This window comes from Equus przewalskii, chromosome 1 (genome assembly GCF_037783145.1).
Source record: "Equus przewalskii isolate Varuska chromosome 1, EquPr2, whole genome shotgun sequence".
Taxonomy (NCBI): Eukaryota; Metazoa; Chordata; class Mammalia; order Perissodactyla; family Equidae; genus Equus; species Equus przewalskii.
Window position 1 is genome coordinate 173,911,706 of NC_091831.1, and position 22,040 is coordinate 173,933,745.

Below are 22,040 nucleotides of genomic sequence, written 5' to 3' on the forward strand. Positions count from 1 at the left end.
CTCCCTTTCTAACCAAAGGAATGCAGTTCTCAGCTTTCACTTATCGTTGTCCCTGAAAAAGACCACTGTCAAACATTACTACCTTAGCTAAGGCCATCTGTGACATCCTCAATCCCATCTAAAAAAGCAAGGGGAAAAATGACAACAAACAAACACAGAGAGACAGAGACTGGATTGGTGGTTACCAGCAGGGAAGCAGGGAGGGAGGGGGACGAAAGGCATGAGTGGGCACATGTGTGTAGGGGTGGATGATGATCAGTGTTTGGGTGGTGAACGCGACGTAATCTACACAGAAATCGAAATATAATGATGTTCACCAGAAATTTGTATAGTGTTACAAACCAATGTTACGGCAATTTAAAAAAAAAAGAAAGTAAGGAGCAAATTCCTGGTGAACAGTAGATTTTCCCAGTGTCTAAATTTTATTAAAGCTCAACTTGGTAACTGTCAGCACAAATGTCATTAATTGTACCCACATGATCTAAAATAAATTTTAAAAGATGCTTAACATTCAACCAGAAGGAAACTTAAACACCACAAAAATATGAGATACAGATATATATATATAAATATAGCAAATTAATTTAGGAAAATTTATAATTAAATTTGTCTTAACAAAAGAGTTTTAAATGAATTAGCCACATACCACCGTAAACATTTATATTGGTGAGGTTGCAGCTTAACCAACAGAATGAGCAACTATAATAATTTTTTGAAAATTAGATTATTATGTAAAAGTGGCAAAATGGCCATTACTATAAGAAAAACGTATCTTTTGCGACAAGATGAAACATATTACATCCATGTGACACTAAAGGATACAATGTTAAAACTCACACATTTAAAATGGGAACAGATATTGTCATTGTTTCATAGAGTTTAGCAAAACCTGCAGAGGAAATTATTCTGGGAATGATATTAGATCATGATTTGCTTATCATGGTAATTCTAAAAGACGAATCTATGTTGCCAACCAAATGGAGTAGGAGTAAGAGTTGCAACTTCTAAAGAAAGATTTTGTGACGTTTATGATTCAAACTCTCCTGGACAATCTGCAGGGAACAAAAAAATTAGAGGGAAAAAAATCGAGTGGATCATCATTTCAATTCTTAGTTCTGGGTAAGAAAGATGTCCAAAAATATGAAATGAACCCATAAACACCTGATTATATTACTCAAACTCACAGAATATACTGAATGTTTGAAAGCTACAGACGTATTATCTGCGTTCCATTTATTTGTACCATTTTCCAAAACGTCAGTGGAATAAAGAAAGCTTAGAAACAAATGGAACAAACTATGTTTAAAAGATTCAGCCTTGTGGAAGTGTTAGATAGTGAAATTCCTCGGGAAACTCAACCATGTGTTTTGTGTCTTATCAGTTCTGCATAAATAATGCAGCCTGTCTGCCAAATTCAGAATCCTATAATAGGCTGTTCAGATGGTATTATTAGCGAGAGGCTGGGGTTGGCTTGGCCCTCCTGAAGGAAATGGGCAGATGACATTGGTGGATAAGGAAACTGCACACAAAATTAAAAACGACAGGATAAGTGTGAGATAGGAAAGCAGGCGGTGAAAGGACTTTAGAGACAAAGGATTCTCTTAATTAAATGTGATTAGGCATCTGTTATTTTAAAAAAAGGAAATCAGAGTAGTATCAAGGCACATTTTTCTGACTTTTATGATAAAGCAGCAGGCTTCTGCCATCCCCTTCCATTTTTTGTAAATTTTCATTTTTGGTGGATGAATACTAAAGTAGGTCTCAGACATGAGTAATTTTAGCCTAGAAGCTAGAAGAAATAGCGAATTTTGGAATGAAGGTTGTGAAGTCAGTCATTGGACCTTCTCCAAGTAATAACAGCATGTAGTTTCACTAAACGTTGATAGATTCTCCTCCTGGATTTTTTAAAAACATCATAGTTAACCCTTACAGAGAGAGGGTCCTTGCAGAATAAAATATTCTAAATAGGTTTAATTAATGCCAAAAGCATAGAATAGTATTTTAATCCCCAGAGGACTTTTAGAGATTTTTTTAAATTAAAGCACCTCTAAAAAGATGCATTGTTATTTTTATAGTAGCGGCTGCATTTAGACGCTGTTATTTTTTTTAAAAAAGATTGGCCCTGAGCTAACATCTGTTGCCAATCTTTTTCTTCCTCTTCTTCTTCTCCCCAAAGCCCCCAGTACACAGCTGTATATTCTAGTTGCAGGTCCTTCTGGTTCTACGATGCGGGACGCTGCCACAGCATGGCTTGATGAGCGGTACTAGGTCTGCACCCAGGATCTGAACCAGTGAAACCCTGGGCCACCAAAGTGGAGCAAGTGAACTTAACCACTGAGCCACAGGGCTGGCTCCTAGACATTATTAATGTTATAATTCATTTGATTCCTTTTCAACGAGTTGCTTTAAATTGATCACTCGGGTTTCCTATATCATTGTCACTATCGAATAATCAATTCAAAGAATGATTATTGAACAATTAATGTATATAAGATAATGTGATAGATGTGGGGATGGGAATGAAAGGAAGTTTATAGCTCAGCCCTTGTTTTTAAGAAGCTTAATATCTAATAAGCTTCAGGAAATGTGTGATCAGGGAAGACTTTATGGAGAAGACAGAGTCTGAACTGGGCTTCGAAGGATTCTTTACATTTTGAAGGCCATGTCTGCAGGGTGGGGGGCGGGGGACAAAGCGTCTAAGTAAGAAGAATCAGCTATTTCAGGGCCCGCAGAACAATGGTTCCTGCCCACCTACGTAAGAAAATGAGACTTAATGCTAGAAATGAATTTCTAGCTAGGAGACATGTGTGAATTAATTAAGCCAAGATACTTGAAATAAGAACATACAGAAAGTTCTAAAATAAATTAATGGTTCACAGCCTGAGAACTTCAGCCCTCTAGAGGGACCACTGAATTATTGCAAGGAGCCCTTGAATGGAATCCAAGCCCAGGTAACAGAATTAATAAATCACCTCACCTGCAAATATGAACCACCATCTTTCTAAAGCCACTGCAAGTGATAAAGAACATATTCACTTAACAGCGCTACTGCATTTTTCAATCAGTTATACTGAAAGAATAACTACTGAAATTTCCTATCATTTCATTGTCTTATTCAGACCAAATCAAGTCAAATTTATATGCATTATACTATATGGCTATTTTGTCTGCATTTATAGTTAATACATTATAAAAATAATATAAAAAAATAAATATATGAAAAAATAAAAATACATTTTTATGTGAACAAATGTCCAGTTTATAAATCATTGCAAAATATTTACTAGTATTTTGTTCTATTCTGTACTCTATCTAAACATTCCCCTGTTACTGAAGATTTACGTTGTTCTAGTATTTCACTATTCTAAATGATGCTGTTGCAAACATTCTTGCCATAGCTAAATATTACATACATCCTTAAAGTTTTTTAGGATAAATTCCTACATGTGAAGTTGCTAAGTCAAAAAGCATATATTTTTAAGGCTTTCAAAATATATTGCTAAACTGACTTCTCAAACTTTTTATCATTCTATGCTCTTTACAACAGGCTGTAAGACCACTAGTTTCCCTGCTAATATGAAACAACACTGCATGTTGAAAAGGGGACATTCATAGTCAAAAAGATGAGAAATTTCCAAGCTCCAGCTAAATGACATGGGAAGTACACAGAGAATCAAGACATTTCAGTGTCTCAGGTCAGCAGGCAAATGTCCTATAGCTGTAGAGAACTATTCATACGATGTATGCTTGTATACATGTGTAGTTGGGTGCCGAACGGCACACAATGTTTCCTACCATCAATAACTCACACACTTGCCTAAGAGATATTCACTCTGTTGAAAGCCCTTTTCTTCTTTGTAGGCTCAAAAAATTACAACCCAAGGTTCACTCAAAAAGAAATCAATGGAGTATAAAGTATCCTGGTCTCCCCATATGCACAAACATGTGAGAAAGGCTACTTTCTCCTGAAGAGGATCTTATTTCTTCAACAGGAGCTGTATCTACAGAGAAGGGGGTGAGCACACTGAAAACATGGTCTCTGAGAAGGCAGTAGCATTCTCTCCACTCATCCAGAAAGAAGACAGCAATGGAACTGGAATTTTTGTCAGTTTGGGAAACTTAGAAAATGTACGTTCTAAACACACGTTCGCTGTTGTCTGTGCATGACAGAGAAAAAAATACATTTGTTGGATCTGATTATAGTGATTAAAAAATCAAAAACCTTTACCTCTATTTGATGTAAGTGAAGTCTATTCTATTTATAGAAGATTGGGAACTATCTTTTAAAAGAAAATGTAAGGCTCAGAAGCCTAGAGGAGTAATTTCTATTAATTATACTTGCGATCTCTGTCTACCCACACATTTCAATGACATCCACTTATGCCTGTAAAATGGAAATAAGAAATGTTCCTCTGAGACAGAGAAAATGATGAGGTAAACTGGCAAAGGAGAAATGAGATTTTTAAAACTTGAAGTCCTTCAGAATACTTAGATTCTGTGTTTACCTCTCTACCTAGGGCCTCTTCTTTGATTTGGTACTTGACTCTGTTTTCCCGCAGATTATCACGTCATTCTATCTTGATGTTGCCTTGTTTATTGCGCTCCAAATTCACAATGTCTGTCTCCTTCAGCATCTGTTGTTTTCTTGGACGCTAGAGAGAGGAAGCTAAGAATTCCAGGCAAGAATCCAAAGTCACTTTGTTCAAATAAATTTCCAAATACACTGGCCGCAGACAAAGGTTTGTCTCTCTGGACCATCATTTCAATCCTATCAGGGGTATAAGCAAATCAGGAGAGCAAGAGGAACGAGGCTGAGGCCCAGGGAAGAAGAGGCAAACCAGTTAGAATTCGTCATTGTTACCTGGGCTTGAAAGTAAGAGAGCAGCTAAAGGGATTTATGGGAATTCAAAACAGAGGGAGACATAGCAAAGAGAAATATCAATAAAGCTTCTTAAAATGAAATAATCTAGACAGATAAGAGAAGTCGCTGCCCTAAAATGCTGGTTACTAATAAACATGACCTAAAACGTAAACATGGATTGGTCAAAAGTTTTCCTGCAGAATGAAGCTGGTGCCAAACTCTTGCATTACAGAGATGTTGACAACTGAGCTTTATTGGGAAATTGGAGGGGAAACCAGACTGTTTTTTTTTTCCTACAGAATTTACAGAAAGATTTCAAAGACATACAGAGAATTTCCATACGTCCCTTAACCAGTTTACCCTATTGTTAATATCTTCCATTCCCAAAGTACATTTTTTGAATCTAAGAAACTATGTTGATATGTTGCAATTAACTAAATTTGATAATTTATTCAGATTTTACCAGTTTTCCCCCAATAACCTTTTTATTTTCCAGGATCACATCCAGGGTACCACATTGCAGCTACTCATCATGTCACCTTAGGCTCCTCTCAGCTGTGACAGTTTCTCAGAATTTCCTTGTCCTTGCTGACCTTGAGAGTTTTAAGGACAGCTCGTCAGGTTTTTCTCTTTTTCTGAATGTCCCTAATTTGGGTTTGTCTGATGTTTTTCTAATGGTTAGACCAGGGTCAGGGTTTTTGGTGAACAAAACCCACAGAGCTGAAGTGCCATTCTCAGAACATCCACTTAGTTTTTGAAGATAAAATTGATAATTGCCCTAAGTCTTTTGAAATGACTCCACCTCCAAATTAATTCAAAGTCTACTCTAATAAAATGACATCAGCAAGGCTACCATGACCTTTTCCATCAAGAATTTCTAGAATCTTGCAGTTGTGACTTCCTCAGCAGTGATATTATCTCCCTCTTTCTGAAGGACAAATATGTTGATATCAAGCAGTGTATGAGTCCTAACTCAGCTATGAAAGTATAACTGAAAGAAATGCAGATTTATAATGATTTGGATGATACAACAGACACCACCCTGGTTGTCCTCCCAGCATCCATCATCAAGCCTCTTTCATCTTGCCCACCTCCTGTTTTAAGGTTGAAAAGACCAACTTTTCACTTTCCCAGCCTCTCTTGCATTTGATCCAGTGCTGGTCTATGAGACGAGAGCTAAGTGAGGTGAGGTGTTATGGGGAAAAAACCCTTCCTCCTTGATCAAGGGAGAGGGGCATGGTGAGAAAGCTCTTTTCTCACCTCTCCTGATGTGGATGTGTGAAGAAGAGATGTCAGGGGATGTGTCAGCCATGAAACAACAAGCCTCAGGATAAAAAGCTAAATGCTGAGAATGGGAGAACAGAGGATGGAAAGAGCCTGACCTCTAGAAGATGTCATTGAGGCACTGCATCAACCCCGGGACAGCCAAGTGAACTATTGATATCCTTGCATTCATTGGGTTTGCAGCTCAAAGCATCCTTACTGATACCCACAGCGATATTTGACATTTCTCGTGATAACTCAGAGGGGATAAGTTGATGGCCCATAGACATTTTTGTTTCGTCTACACAGTGTTAAATGTACTTACCCTGTCTTTAAAATCAGTTGTTTTCACAGGAACAAAAAATTTTCATTTCTTTGAAAAAATCAGCAAATCTGGAAACACTTGGCCTGCAGGTCCACCTGCCAACTGTCACCTGGAATGCGGTAACCGCTGCCACTTTCAGATGGGACCTGTGCTCTGCTCTTCAGTTCACTGCAGTCCTCACCTGGTCAACTTCGTGCATTTACATTATCTGTCTGGATCTTGCAGACATCTGTGAAAAACCTTTCACACCCGAGTTTCATTTAAGGCAAGCATTCCCCGGCATGTCCTTTTCGGAGTTTTTCTTTTTTCAGTTTTACATAAGAGGAGTGGCTTCTAATTTTAGAAGAATATGTCCAATGAAAATTAGAGAAATATGGCTCTGATAAACTTTGCAGCCCCTTTGTGATAACATATTTCTTTCTCTTCTCTCCCTCTCCTCTCTACCCTCTGGCCACCCAGAGAGCTGCTGAAGAAAAATGAGTTGATTAAGAATAGCTTTCCAACTAACATAGCCCAGATGTTTTATTGAGCCTGGAAGTGCCTGTAGTCAGTCAGGAAAAGATTCCAACGTTTCATGTGTCCATTTATGCTCTGTAGAAAGCCACCTAGCTGATCTGGACTTCTCTCTTTGGATGGAGCCTAGCAAGTTTTCTCAGTGGCATGTTTTGAGTTTGCAGTTCAGGGAAGTGCAATGTATACCCCATAAAACATGCCAAATGCATACACATGACCCATGGATTGCGGCTTTCCGCTGGGGCACTTCTCATAGATACAGAAAGAATGGAAGAGGAAGTCTCTTTCCAGCAAAATGTATGAGGCCATCAGTGACATTCTTATTATTAGAAGCGTAAATGTGATGTCACTATAGATAAGGCAACTTGACAGAAGGAAAGTAAAGTTTATTATTGCTCCCATAGAGGATAAACATAAGACTGTTCTGGTGAGAAAGTTTTGAGACTTGCCTCGAGATTTCAGAGCTACCGCCTTCGGGGTCATCCCCTCCCCTTAGCAGTAGCCTCATTGCAGCATATTCAGTCGGAATATGCCCCTCCGTGCATCGCCCACAGAGGTCACAAACACAATGCCACAGGAAAGGTAGACAAGTGGGGCAGGCCAGGAGTCAGTGCCTCAGCAACTGTTCTGACAGTGGTGGAACCTGAGGTACGTGACCCCAAGCCCTGTTCAAAGGGACACCGCCCGTCAGCTGTAGCCCCTGAGTGCCAGGCAGGATTGTGAGCTCAGCCATGGTTTGGGGTACCTATGACAGGTCTCTAGGCTCACCTGCTTTTCTGATGAGAAATGTTTGTCATTTTCAACCGTCTAACCTAATGTTCAGCGCCTTATAAGAAAGAGCGATGGAGAGAGGTAGGCCTTTCTCACGCAAGAGTCTCCGTGTAACTTTTCTCTGCTACTGCAACAATGACTCTCGTGGAACAAGCTGGCTAATTATTTTGTCTCCAATGTCAGCGTTCGATGTTTTCAAAAACCATTTCTTATTTAATTTTAATCTTTTCTTAACTACTAATATTTCAAGAAAATCATTTCCTACTTTCATTACAAACACTTTTCAGGAGGGTCCCACATTTTCATTACATTTTTTGCCTGGAAATCACAACGCAAGGCAGGTTGCCCTGAAGGAGGTTACGTGTTTCCAAAAGAATAACGCCGCAATGGGAGGAGATGTCATTTAATAAATCATAGTGATAACAAAAAATTCATAATGATGAAAATAACAAAAATACTACTATATGCTCATTTTCGTGGTAAAATTTGACTTCCAGTCATATAAAACGGACATAAAAGTAATATACAATGGATATATATATATGACAATTATACAAAGGGCCTCAATATATCTGTATCTGTATCTCTCAGTATATATTTAACTAAACAAATAAATCATATCATAAAATTGACCTAAAACTAATGTAATGTCTACGGTAAATATTAATGAATAATTCTATAATTTTTTTTTACTTCTTAGCATTTAGTAGAGATTTGGGAGAAATATAATTTGGATAATTTATAAATTGTCTCAAGTAATATCTGTCACAAAGGTTTGAATTGATACATTGCTTTTCCTTCAAAACTTTTCCATTTAGTAAGCAGAAACAATCTCCACTCTTTTTGACCTTATGGCTTTCCTATAGGATCTTATAGGTGTCTACTTCCCAAGTATTTTCCTTATTGTTGTGTTTCTTGTTATTGATGACAATGACAATAAAAATAATTTGTTTTTGTTCTATCTCCTTGGTTCAGGTTTTCAGAAGACTTTCAGGAAAAAACCTTTTAACACCTACAAGTAATCCCAACGTTTAAAAATACATCCAAAAATTAATTAGTATAGATGTATTTTAATAAGCTCAAGTTAAAAAATGTTACTTATTACAGATTCAATCAGTGAGAATGCTAGGTGTATTCAGTTGAACACAAAAATGTGAAAATAGGAGCAGTTAATAACAGCTGCACCTTTATATCAACTTCAGCATCTAATTTATTTCTGTGATGTTTTCCTGGCTGCATAGTATTGAGAAAATACTAATACACAGGAATGCAAATGCCAATAGTTAAAGTAATAGATTGTAATTTCAAGATTTTTAAATTGAACTTATCCAAAAGCTTGAAGGAAGACTAGTAAAACATTTTTGTTAAAAAAAAAATGATTAATGAATCAAATTTAAGCTATAATAACCACTTACACTATATTAATCTACACATTGCATATAATGCTACAAACACACATACCCCTCTGTACGATAAAGGATTATCACCATACCACATGCGAGCTTGTGGGCTGTGAACTTCAGTCAAGCAGAGCTGGTGTTTTGTCCGTCACTGAATAGCACATGATGCTGTGGCGGTGTATTTTCTTTTGGAATTTTACAGAAATTGCAGAGCTGGAAAATGCCTTTATTTATTAGTTATAACTAACACCTAGCACAGAGCTAGAGCATAATAGGTATGTTTATTGAATGAATGAATAAAATTGTTTAAGGCTTTGGTGAGAACTCTCAGAGCATTTCATAAATTTTTGATAATGCACAACACGAATTACCAAGTCATTATAAAGAACCAATGTAAAGACTAATAAAATATTATGTATAGTGAAACTGCACAATGTAGACATGTTTGTGTATATTTCATTGTCTGTGTTACACCCGTGCAAAAACCACACTCATTAACCACAATGTTAATACTCTCGCAGAAGTGGGTGCAAGTGGTGAAACTGGCCGTTAACTCAGCTGCATCAAGAGATTTAAGCTGCAATGTGTGAAGGAGCAAATGGAAGGAATTTCTTGCCTTTCACTTACATTGTGGGTTAAATAGGATTTTGCATTCTAACCTGAAACACCAACACAAAAACATATATTCAATACGTGTTTGATGATGGTTCCGTGGATTAGTAACATTGTTTATGTGTGACAATGTGATTATAAGATCCAAATAATGGCTTTACATATACATGTTTAGAATAAAGGCTATTTGTAACTTGAGAAATCCCTTTGCCGTCCTGGATGTTGTATCCACTTTAAAACACTGCTCCATAAGATTAAATTATTTGAAAACTGTTGAAAGTTTTTGAATTTTACTATTAATAATTTTAGCTATGGTATAACTTCAAAAGGTAACGAATGTTAATGAATATTCATGGATTTAAAACATTTGTTAAATGCCAGGAAGGAACTGTATCAGCACATTAAATGTTGCCTCATGTAAACCTACAAATTACCTCATTATTACTGTCATTTTACAAATTAGAAAGCTGGGGTCCAGGAACATGTAGTCATTTTTCCAAAGTTGCAATGCCACTAAGTGGGTAAGCCATGATTTGGACCTAGGAGTGATTACTCCAAGGTCCGTGTTCTTCTCTTCCGCTTTGCATCTTACCCATGAGTAAAATACTTCTGCAAAAACAGATCATGGAATGAGAACATTGTGATGCTTGGGACTTATAATTCCTTCTAGGTAATGTCTCTAGAGGGTCTTGAGAAACAGCTTGGAACTGGTAGACACTGCAGTAAGTTAGACTCTGCAGCAAGGGGTCTCCCATGTTCTTGAGTCCTCCAGACTGGACATGATCCCCTCTTGGTGTTCCCCAAATTCTCTGAATTTTACTTTTCATATGTTACACTACAATCGTCCATCTTCTTTGTTCTCCATTAGACCGTGAATAATTTGAGGGCAGAAATGTTTTCTCTTTTATCTTTGTGTCACCAATGCTTTGCCCAATGCCTGTCAACACGTAGTTCAATACCTGGTTGGCACTTAATAACTTTGAAACGAAAGAATAAATGAGTGAATGAATAAAAAGTCAAGAAGTATTATCTTAATTCTAGACCAGTCGTTCCATAAACAAACAGGATAAAGTGCAGAAAACCTACTTCACTTACTGTTTAAAAGCCTTTAAGAAGACACCAAATTTGACCTGCTATTTCTACTTTTCCCCTGTAGATTACTGATTCTCTTTGCCTAAAGATGTCATGAAGACCAGTGCAGTTAAGTTCCTTGGGAAAAAAATCTATAAAACAAAGGTAAGTTATTATGGTTCTTACTTCATGTGAAGAGGTATAGGGTACATTTCCTAACTTTTTATTTTTAAAAAAATATGGATGGTTTATTAATTCTGGATAAAAAAGCAAAAATAACTAAAACAATTATTCTCAGGACTGCACAAATATATTTTCCTTTCGTTTCTTGCAATTTAAAACCATCACCATGTAATGCAATTAAGCAGAAAGAAATGTTTGTAGTAATGCAAGGAGACATTCCTTCTTTTAATTTCTCTTACAAAATTGAAACTTTCTTTTGCTGATATGTTACTAATTAGTTTCTGATATGTTACTAATTAGTTTCTCATTATATGTGCCCATTAAATTAAAAACACAAAAATAAAACCACTTTTGAACAATAAAGCTATAAAAACACACTGCTATTTTAGATTGCTAGTTTTCTGGATCCTTCTACCCCTACACAGTTCATCCACCTCTCACCTACAAAATTTTACTAATGGTTTCTTTTAGATTTTCTTAATCGTAAGCTAAACAAATCCTCAATAGAAAGTGACCCCATTCATTCTAAACTGTGTCTTAAGAAGGTGCTATTTAACTGCAAGAAAGGTGGATACTCAACCTAAACTTTTTCCATGGTGGACCCCAAGAACGGGGGAACGTTAAGATATAGACATCTACCTATGCAGCTTTTTACTTGTAGGTCTGTGAAAAACAATTTTAAGAACAAACTCAAGTATAAATAGTAAGGGAGGAATATTCAGTTAAAATAAAATATCTTAAGTATTCATTTATGATTTTCATCACTTATGGGATCCAGTATTGATCATTTTTATGCTAGTCTTTGTACCGCTTTGGAATTCATTTCCAGCACAGACGTGGGAGCATTCCCTAGGGGCATAACCCAACAGGTGTCCTCCAAGTTTGTATTATTCAGTCTCATTTTCTGAAGAGCAATGTGATGTGACTGGGGGAAAGTACTGATCCTAAAAGAAGTCAGCACATTTGCATTCAACTCTGGGGTCTCTTACTGACTACTTATATGTCCTTGAACAAGTCGCTTCAGCACTCTTCACCTCAGCGGCCTGATCTGAGAAATAGTGGCATCAGGCCTGATAAGTCCTAAGATCTCTTCCCAATGTAAAATGCAATTAAAATTTTTTTTTAAATCTTCCTTCAACTTTTAGAAAATATTGGTATCTATATGAGATGATGGATGTTAACTAAACTTATTGTGGTATTCATTTCACAATATAGGTAAGTCAAATCATTATGCTCTATACCTTAAATTTATGCAGTGCTATGTGTCAATTATATGTCAATAAAAATGGGGGAAAAGATTTGGAAAATAATAGTTACATGTACAATAAAGGGATTATCCTTATAAATATCAGTTCTCATTCTGCACAGGTAAGGAGTTGATTTAGAAGAAGGAGTTCTTTTAATAAGATCCAAGTTTTAAAGTCACAAAAGCTAATATTTGTAAAGACCACAGAAATGATAGTCTTTTTTATTATTTATTATTTATTTTACGTGTAGAACCATTCATCCATTTAGTAAACAGCAGTCTAGTGAATGGGCTTGGGAAAACTGAGACGACTCTACTCAGTGCTAGCACACGGCTCAGGTCTGCGATTTTTGCATAAATTCTCTCGACGTTAGAAAATGTTTTCAGAATTTTCTTTGAGTCACAGTAGCAATTGAGATGACATGGAAAACTACGTCTCCCATCTCAAGTACACATAAACGCTAGATCAATATAAGCATGACCCATATTTATACATATTTAAACAAGATATGAACTAATAAAGGTATCCACATGCAAAAGAATGAAGTTGGACTCCTACCTCACATCATATACAAAAATTAACTAAACATGGATCATACCTAAGTGTAAGAAATAAAACTATTAAACTTTAGAAGAAAACATAGGATTAAAATCTTTATGACCTTGGTTTAGGCAATGATTGCTTAGATATGACACAAATAGCACAAGTGACAAATGAAAAACCAGATACATCGGATTTCATGAATATTAAAAACTTTCGTGCTTCAAAGGATACCATCAAAAAAGTGAAAAGATAACCCACAGAACTGGAGAAAGATTTTCAAATCATAAATCTAATAAGGATTTTTTTTTATCCAGAATATATAAAGAACTCACAACTCAAAAGTAAGAAGATAAATTATACAATTAAAAACGAGCAAATGATTTGATTAGACACTGCTCCAAGGAACACATACAGATGGACAATTAGCACCTGAAATGATGCTCAATGTCTTTAATCACTGGGAAAATGAAATCGAAACCACAATGAGATACTACTTCACACACACTAGGATGGCTATAAGCAAACGACACTAGGAATAAGTACTGAGTGTTGAGAAATTGGAAACCTCACATGTTGCTGGTATGAATTTAAAATGGTGCAGCCACTGTGGAGAACAGTTGGGCAGTTTCTCAAAATACTGAACACAGATTTGCACCATAACCAAGCAGTTCCACTGCAAGGTACATACCCAAGAGAGATGCAAACATATATCCACACAAAAACTTGTACCCTAATGTTTATAGCAGCATTGTTCAAGATAGCTAAAAAGTGAAAGCAATCCATCAAGTGATGAATGGATAAAGAAAATGTGGTATACCCACACAGTGGAATATTATTTGGCAATAAAAAGGAATGTAGTACTGATACAGGCTACACCATGGATGAACCTTGAAAACATTATACTAAATGAAAGAAGCCAATCACAAAAGACCATATATCGCATGACTCCATTTATATGAAATGCCCAGCATAGGCAAATCCATAGAGATAAAAAGTGAATTAGTGGTTGCTGGAGGAGGGAGGAGGATATAGAGAGCGACTGGAATGGGCACCAGGTTTCTTTTCCATGTAATGAAATGCCCTAAAATTAGATAGTGATGATGGTTGTACGATTCTATGAGTACACTAAAAATCACTAAATCACGTACTTTAAAATTTATGGTATGTGAATTATATCTCAATGAAACTGTTTTAAAAAAGAATTTACCCAAACTGAAAAAAGAAAAAGGGATGGATAGTTTTGAAAATAAGTTAGATATGAGTGAAGAGAAAAATGGTCAAATGGAATCTAGATGCGAATAAATCACTGAGGATGAGCTACAGAAATAGAAAATATAAATAAGCAATCAGGAGAAATAGATGCTAAAATGAAAAGTTCAAGCATATATCTAAGAGGAATTCAAGAATGAAAGTAAAAAGAATGGGAGAAAGGCAATATTCAAAGAGGTAATGACTGCCAATTTTTAAGACTTGATAAAGGGTGAATTGAAGATGTACAAGTCCTGAGCAGGACAACAAAATGTTAATTTGAAAACATTTAAATAATAAACTATAGGGACACCAGAAATCATGAAAACTGAGGAGAAAGATTTTATAAACATCCAGAAATAAAATTATGAACAAAGGAATGAAAATCAACCTAGAATTCTGACTATGTAAACTACAGTGCAAAAGTTAGAGTGAAAAGAAGACATTCCTGGCCAAACGCTGAGTTTATTATTCACGACACCATCAGCTAGAACTGTTAAAGTAAGTACCACAGAAAGAAAACTGAACCAAGAAGGTAAACATAAGATGCAAGGAGAATGGTGTGCAAAAAAAGAGATAAATAGATAAAGAGCCCAGAATATGGAAGATTAATGTTAAAGCAACCCAAGGTCATCATCTTGTTCAAGAAACAAAGATGTAAATTATGTTTTGTTAATTTAAATATATATGTATTAAAATTTTGAGAGAAGCTGTCAACAAAATAGGAATATAATGTATAATTTTCAAACGCTGAGGAGGAAGAATACAATAGAGAACTCTCTATTCATTTAAAACGAATGAAGAAATGAAGAGGGTAAGAACAAGTCAAATAAGTAATATGATGGATAGAAAACACAAAATAAATTAGAATAAATAAGTCCAAGGGCTGGCTCTGTGGCCGAGTGGTTAAGTTCCCGTGCTCTGCTGTGGCAGCCCGGTGTTTCTCAGGTTCGAATCCTGGACACGGACATGGCACTGCTCATCAAGCCATGCTGAGGCAGTGTCCCACATGCCGCAACTAGAAGGACCCACAACTAAGAATATACAACTATGTACCCGGGGGCTTTGGGGAGAAAAACGAAAAAGTAAAATCTTTAAAAAAAAAAAAAAAGAGCAAATAAGTCCAAGTATTTTAGTAATTGCAATAATGTAAGTGCTTTAAGTTTATCTATTAAAAGACAGATAAGGGGCCAGCCCCATGGCCGAGTCCTTAAGTTCGCTCGCTTTGCTCCGGTGGCCCAGGGTTTTACCGGTTCAGATCCTGGGCGCGGACAAGGCACCGCTCATCAGGCCATGCTGAGGAGGCATCCCACAAGCCACAACTAGAAGGACCCACAACTAGAATATACGGTTATGTAGTGGGGTGCTTTAGGGAGAAGAAGAAAAAAAAAGATTGGCAACAGATGTTAGCTCAGAGCCAATCTTTAAAAAAAAGAGAGAATATTAGCATGAATTTTACAATTTAGCTATATACTCCGTAAAAGAGATATAATTAATTCAAACAAACAAAAGGTACAAAAATATTGAAAATAAAAGGATTAACAAATACAATGGAGAGTACTAACAAAAGTTGTAATAATATTAATACTAGATAAAATTGAATTTTAAAAATCCCTCACAAGGATAAAAAGTGACACCATGAAATTTTGTGATAAAAGAAACATCAAACATCAAGTGATATAAATACAACAAGCATGAACTTGCTAGCACAAAATAACTTGGCCTCAATATATGGAAAGTAAAACTAACAGAATTGAGAAAACTGATAAATCCACAATTAGAATGGGGTACTTTAATACATCTCTCTCCAAAACCGAGAGATGAAGCAGGTCAGAAAAGAAGCAAGGATGTAGAAGATTTGGATAGTCTTAATATGTAGCCCTCATTTCACAAACTCCTCACCTCTGACCTTGCAGCGCTAAAGCAGCCGTGGACATCACGTGATGAGTGAGCGTGGCTGTGTTCCAATCAAACTTTCTTCACGGACACTGACATTTGTCATCATCATGACATTTCATGTCATTATTACGTGTCATGAAATATTCTTCTTCTTTTGATTTTTTCAACCATTTAAAAGTGTAAATACTATTCTTAGCTTATAGGATGTCCCAAAACATCCATTGAGCACGATTTTGCCCACAGGCTGCAGTTTGCCAAGCCTTGCCAAGACCACGAAAGAAATCCTTACAAATTCCAAACGCAATCTAGCCACTTTTCATAAAAAAATGTATTATTTCTGTTAGCATATAATTAGTTTATTATTGTTACTTTTAAGAAAATTAAATTGCTAAATATATTTTTTAATTTATCAGTTTAATACAGTAAATATTAGCAGATATAACAAGACACAAATGAAAGCTCTTTGGGGCTCTGAATATTATTTGAATGGAAAGGGATCTTGAGACCACTAAGTTTGAGAACTGCTACATATACAGTATATTTCGGTAATAATGGAAAAAAGTAGAAAACCCCTAAATGTTCACTATGGTAATAAATAAATAAGTTAGGGTAGATTTATTTAATAAATAATAGACAGTTGCCAAAATGAGTAAACAAGATACATTAGAAATACGGGTACATCTCAATACATATTCTGCATTTAATAAAACATGTTGCTGTTGCTTTGGCTCTGATTTAATTTTTAAAAACATACATAAAATGCTATATATCTCAAAGATATATATGTATATATGCTATTTGTTTAAAATGTATATTTATTTTCACAATAGAAATATGAAAAGTGAGCCAGAAAAATACATACAAAATTCTTAATATTGGCTGCTGGTAGAGACAGAATAAGAAGGCTGGAAAGCAACAATAAAGTGGATGTCAACTCCTTACTGAAAATATACACACCTGTGGCAGATACGATGCAATGGTAACGCTTGTTCATCTGGTAATCCTCTGTTGTGAGCACACAGGCAAACACATCCCCTTCTCTAATGGAGACAAATTGTCAGTGCAAATCACACATTAAAGTCACAAAATGAACTACAAATACCATTTTAAATTTCAAATCTTGAACAAGTGAGAGTAAGGAGGACCTGGGGATCCATTGGTGTAGGACTGACTCTGAGGGGCGTAAATATTCATAGCTTCCTTCAAATGTTCAATGAGTAAAAACATAAGAAAATACAGCCCAACGATGGCAACCTCTCTTTGTTTTAGCACAGGGATCTATCGAACTGGATGGAGACGCAGATCTTTGAGGCACGTTAAATTCAACGAGGTGACGCCCTTCAATCTATGGAGGAATACGCCATTATTATTGTTATCATGTATCCAGCTGCTCCTGAATGTGGCTCTTTCATGTTGTCCACCCATTCTGAGATCCCAGGACAACGGGAAGTCATCCGCTTCTCAATTCGTGGGGCTGGGATTAGATCCAGACAGGGTGATGCCAGAGTCTGTGGCATCAGACAAAACACTTAATCACTATGCCTTACTCTCCTCATCTCTAAGATGGGGACAATAACAGTTAGGCAGAAAGCCTAAGTTGGAGCTGAGCTAGGAGACAATTTCGTAACACATATCAAAAGCTTAAAATTAAATTTGATTAAGTAATTCCACTTTCAGAGATCTGTCCTAAGAAGATATTCACAACTATGGCTCAAAATATATATACAACGCAGTGGTTCCAATTTTTCCCTATTATAAATACTCCCATTGTTTAACAATAGAATATGATTAAATGAAGGATGGTTTATACAAACAATGAAGCTTCATGCAGACATTTAAAACAATGCTTTCAAATCATTTAAATGCCATGGCAAAGTCTAACGTATAATTAAAATATTAAGAGGAACAAAGCAGTGTACTTAATTTGTTGGGTAGATATAGATACAGAGTAGAAAAATGCATCAAAATGTGAGAGTTCATCTATTTTTTATTTTTTATTTTTCTTTTTTTTGAGGAAGATCAGCCCTGAGCTAACCTCTGCTGCCAATTCTCCTCTTTTTGCTGAGGAAGACTGGCCCTGAGCTAACATCCGTGCCCATCTTCCTCTATATCGGGACACCTGCCACAGCATGGCTTGTCAAGCCATGTCATGTCTGCACCCGGGATCCAAACCAGTGAACCCCAGGCCGCCAAAGCGGAACGTGCAAACTTAACTGCTGTACCACCAGGCTGGCCCTTACCTATTTTTAAAAAATATTTTATTACACATCTAGTTCATATTTGTTTAATAATAATCAGAAAATACATATAAGCAAAAAAGAAAAGAAAATCACCTTTAATTCTATCAAACAGAGAAGAATAATATTAACAGGTGAGGTATATATACTTCTGGATGTTTTCCTATGTGTTTTTTAAATAAAAATTGTATCATATTGCAAATACTTTTGAACTAAATTTTTGCCTTTACTGTTAATAATTTCCTTAGAATAAATTTTACAAATAGATTTTGTGGTTCAAACTGCACACACTTTTAGCATATTTTATATATATATATATATATGCATATATATATATATATATAAAATATATATGGTCAATTTTACATGTCAACTTGACTGGGCCACAGGGTGCCCAGATCTTTGGTCATACATAACTATGGGTGTTTCCGTGAGGGTACTTTTGGATGAGCTTAACATTTAAATTGATAGACTGAGTAAAAGAGATTGCTCTCCTTAATGTGGGTGGGCCTCATCCCATCAGTGGAAGGCCTGAATAGAACAAAAAAGTTGATCCTGCCCAGAATAAGAGAAAATCCCTCCTGTCTAACTGCCTTTGAACTGGAACTGACACATCGAGCTGGACCTGGCTTTGTCCTGCCTTCAGACTGGAACTGAAACACCAGCTCTTCCTGGGTCTCCAGCTCGCCAGCCTTCGGACTAGACCCAGCCATCAGCTCTCCTGGGTCCCCAGCTTGCTGACTGCAGATCCTGGAACTTATCAGCCTCCGTAATCTCGTGAGCCAGTTCTTCATAATAAAGCTCTTTCTGCATATAGATAGATATTCATCCTATTAGTTCTGTTTCTCTAGAGAACCTGGACTCATACGTAGGCTTTAAGGAGGGCCTATGAGTTTATCCTGCCACCAGCAGCATATGACAGTTCCCATCTGCCTGCCCCGAAGCTGAAGCTCTGTTCATAATTCTCTGCATTCAGCAATTTGATTCAGTAACAGCACTGTCACATTGTTGCTTTAATTTACATTTTTATTAGTAAAAATAGATACTATATCCTTAATGTTATTTCCATTTTTTCTTTAATGAGTTCTCTTCATTTGTCTACTTTTTTATTTATGTATAAGTACTTTGTAAAGAAGATTTGTAACTCACAGGTATCAATTTTTTGTCATATACACATGTTCCCAGGTTTTTTTCCTGTAATTCTGTTTATTTTTATTATTTTATGAGGAAATTTTATTTAGGTGTGCAAATCCAGCATTTCTCTCCTTTATGATTTCTGGTTTAGTGTCATTCTAAAAAAGTCTTTCCTCAAAGCAAGACTATCCAAATATTGACCTAGATGACCTTCTAGAATTTTTATTATTTCATTTTTATAATGAGCTCTTTACTTCATCTGAATTTATTTTGGTGTAGAATGTGAGATAGAGATCTTTTTTCCCATTACATAATCTATTGTTATTCTGCTAAAATAAGATGCTTGCTGTGACCCACTGTTAGGCACCATTCATTTTTATAAGGATTAGCATTAGCAAAATCAGGCGACAGGAACAATGACCTCTTCCTTCAGTAGGTCTTTTATGGTGGGTCTTAATTTCTGCAGACCCCGTTTAAATCTATGGTGGACCATATTAACTGTTTAACCTGGAGGGCGGGGGAAGAGGACTCCAAGGAGCTCCGTTTTATTAAGCCAATTGTAGGTGCCAAAGGCTTAATTTTATTTCATGACTTGATGGGTCAGAATATCCACACCCACCATGGGATAGTTTAGGGCACTGGGCACTACGACCCTTAGGAATTTATGCAAGGCAATACTTCTTACAGTCGAGGTGAGGCATAACTCTTTCTCCTTATTTTGTGGTTGGTAACTCTAAAAGTTAGGGGGTACCTTCTTTAAATTTAGTAGGATCTCCGGGTGTAACTGTTACTCGAACTCCAGTATCAATTTAGACCATGAAGGTTTGCCAATTGGTGCATCTCAGCAGATCTTAAAGTTAACTTAGAACCCATATTGTAGTGACACAATAGCCACCAGGCACCCTTTTTATCTTTCTTTTGCATAAATTCTTTTAGTAAATTTTGAATTTCCAATTAGGTCAAGTCACAGACCCTTGCTACAGCTCCTGTTTCCTCCCACTCTGTGAAGAGGTCGTTTTGTTTTATTTTGTTTTGCTTTGGTTTTCGGTTACTGCGTACACTATGGGGGAGAGGGGGTCCTCTCCATCCTGATACTGTCTGTCAGTCTCATCTTCAGAGAGTACCACATCAGTACCATCAGGGTTAGGGGCCTCCCCCATGGTGAATGGTTTTTGGGGTTTAGGCACCTTGGGATTAAGTCGGGTTTGAATTGATCACGTGATACACTGATAAGGTTCGGTACTCAGTCAGCTCAGTCTTTTTCGGTTTGCTTCACAGTTATCCGGTAGCGTGGTGGTATCCTCTGGCCACGCCGTAGGTTGCCATGGGAGTTCGTCCTCTATGATCTTGAGAATCAGGATCTGTGTTGCAACAGAGGTGTGGGCAGCAGCAGCAGAGGCATTTTAAGGCATTGAAGAGTCCTGGTGAGCTCTGTGAATTTAGGAATGTAGATCTCGGCATGCAACATAGTGACCACTCTTCCTCACACAAGCAACCAACTAATGGGCCCGCATACGGCCCAGGGGGCCAATGCCAGGTTGAGACACACAGCCAGTGGTCACAGGGTGAGAGTTGTTCACCTGAGCCTAGAGTCAGCCATGGCTTAGGCTGGAAATGAGACACATAAAACCGTCTAGGTCAAAACCCATGACCCAGGGCCCCTTTGAGGAGGACCTCAAATCCCATACTCCTGTCCCTAAATGCTTATTATCAAAACTTCCAATTTGATTCGTTAAATCTATAACAGATGTTTAGTAGGACTCAGCAAACACATCACAACTGAGCACAACCCAAAATGTAGCAAAACGCAAGCTTACCAGCAGACAGCAAGACAACTCAAAACACACGCTAGCCAGGAGGCAGCAGCTCAGCGCATGCTTGCCAGCGGGCAGCAGAGGCAATCAGCAAGCCAAAAAGCAAGAGAAGGAAGACCCTCAGGTCTCACAATGCCCACTGTTTTGTAGTTGCCCTGCAAAGGGTGGGATCAACGCCAACCTAAAACTGGTTCAGATATCAAGAGACTGATGATGCCACATGTGCAATAAGAGCACGTGAAAAGATGTGTTACTCACATAGAGGGGCTTCCGGGGAGAGCAAGGCAGGCACCAAAGCTGGTCCAAAGTGAGTTGAATGAAAACACAGGTGGCTTTGGTTTTTACTGTGGTTAAGGGGAAAGACCTGCATCAGGGTTCTTGCACTGAAGCCAGGGTTTGCGTGGCTTCACTTCTCCAGCTCCAGGGGAGGGAGTGCCCAGGACTTCTTATCAGCTTGCGCAGATGTGAGGCAAGACGGGAAAGGAAGGGGCAGGGCCTGAGAGCTGTCAAATGTAAAAATGGGGTCGGAGTCTTTACCACAGTGTTTATTTTTCTTTCTGTTCCATCATTGTTAGGTACTGGAATCAGTGCTATATAAAGTGAGTAAGGATGATTTGGGAAACTTTCTACATTTTTCTATTCTACAGCATAATTTAATGAGTATGTGAATTATTTATTCCCTAAGGATTTGCTAGAACTTACAGAAAAGTGCTTATGAGTCATTTTTAGAGTTAATTCTCTGACAATTTAAGTTTTTCTATGGTTACTGATATTCTTGACTTCCATTTCCACTTAGGTCAATTTTTATTATGTTATATATTCCAGATTATTCTATTTAGGTCATTTATACTTTTGAAAAACAATGTAAATTTTCCTTTGTACTACTTTCCTATTTTCTAAGTTTCTTTTTGTGTTTGTG

General features: G+C 36.9%; 2 long non-coding RNA genes across 2 annotated transcripts; one reads left to right on the plus strand and one right to left on the minus strand.

Annotated features, from left to right (window-relative positions):
- Window positions 1-3,992: 3,992 nt before the first annotated feature.
- Window positions 3,993-17,838, plus strand: LOC139084785 (uncharacterized). The gene is made up of 3 exons (XR_011542508.1): window positions 3,993-6,714; window positions 10,902-10,981; window positions 17,206-17,838. It is a non-coding gene; the product is annotated as an uncharacterized lncRNA (long non-coding RNA).
- LOC139084784 (uncharacterized) lies at window positions 8,120-21,559 on the minus strand. The gene is made up of 5 exons (XR_011542505.1): window positions 21,380-21,559; window positions 20,495-20,738; window positions 18,799-18,980; window positions 16,894-16,976; window positions 8,120-10,722 (listed from the first exon to the last, which is right to left on the minus strand). It is a non-coding gene; the product is annotated as an uncharacterized lncRNA (long non-coding RNA).
- Between the last annotated feature and the right edge of the window lie 481 nt (window positions 21,560-22,040).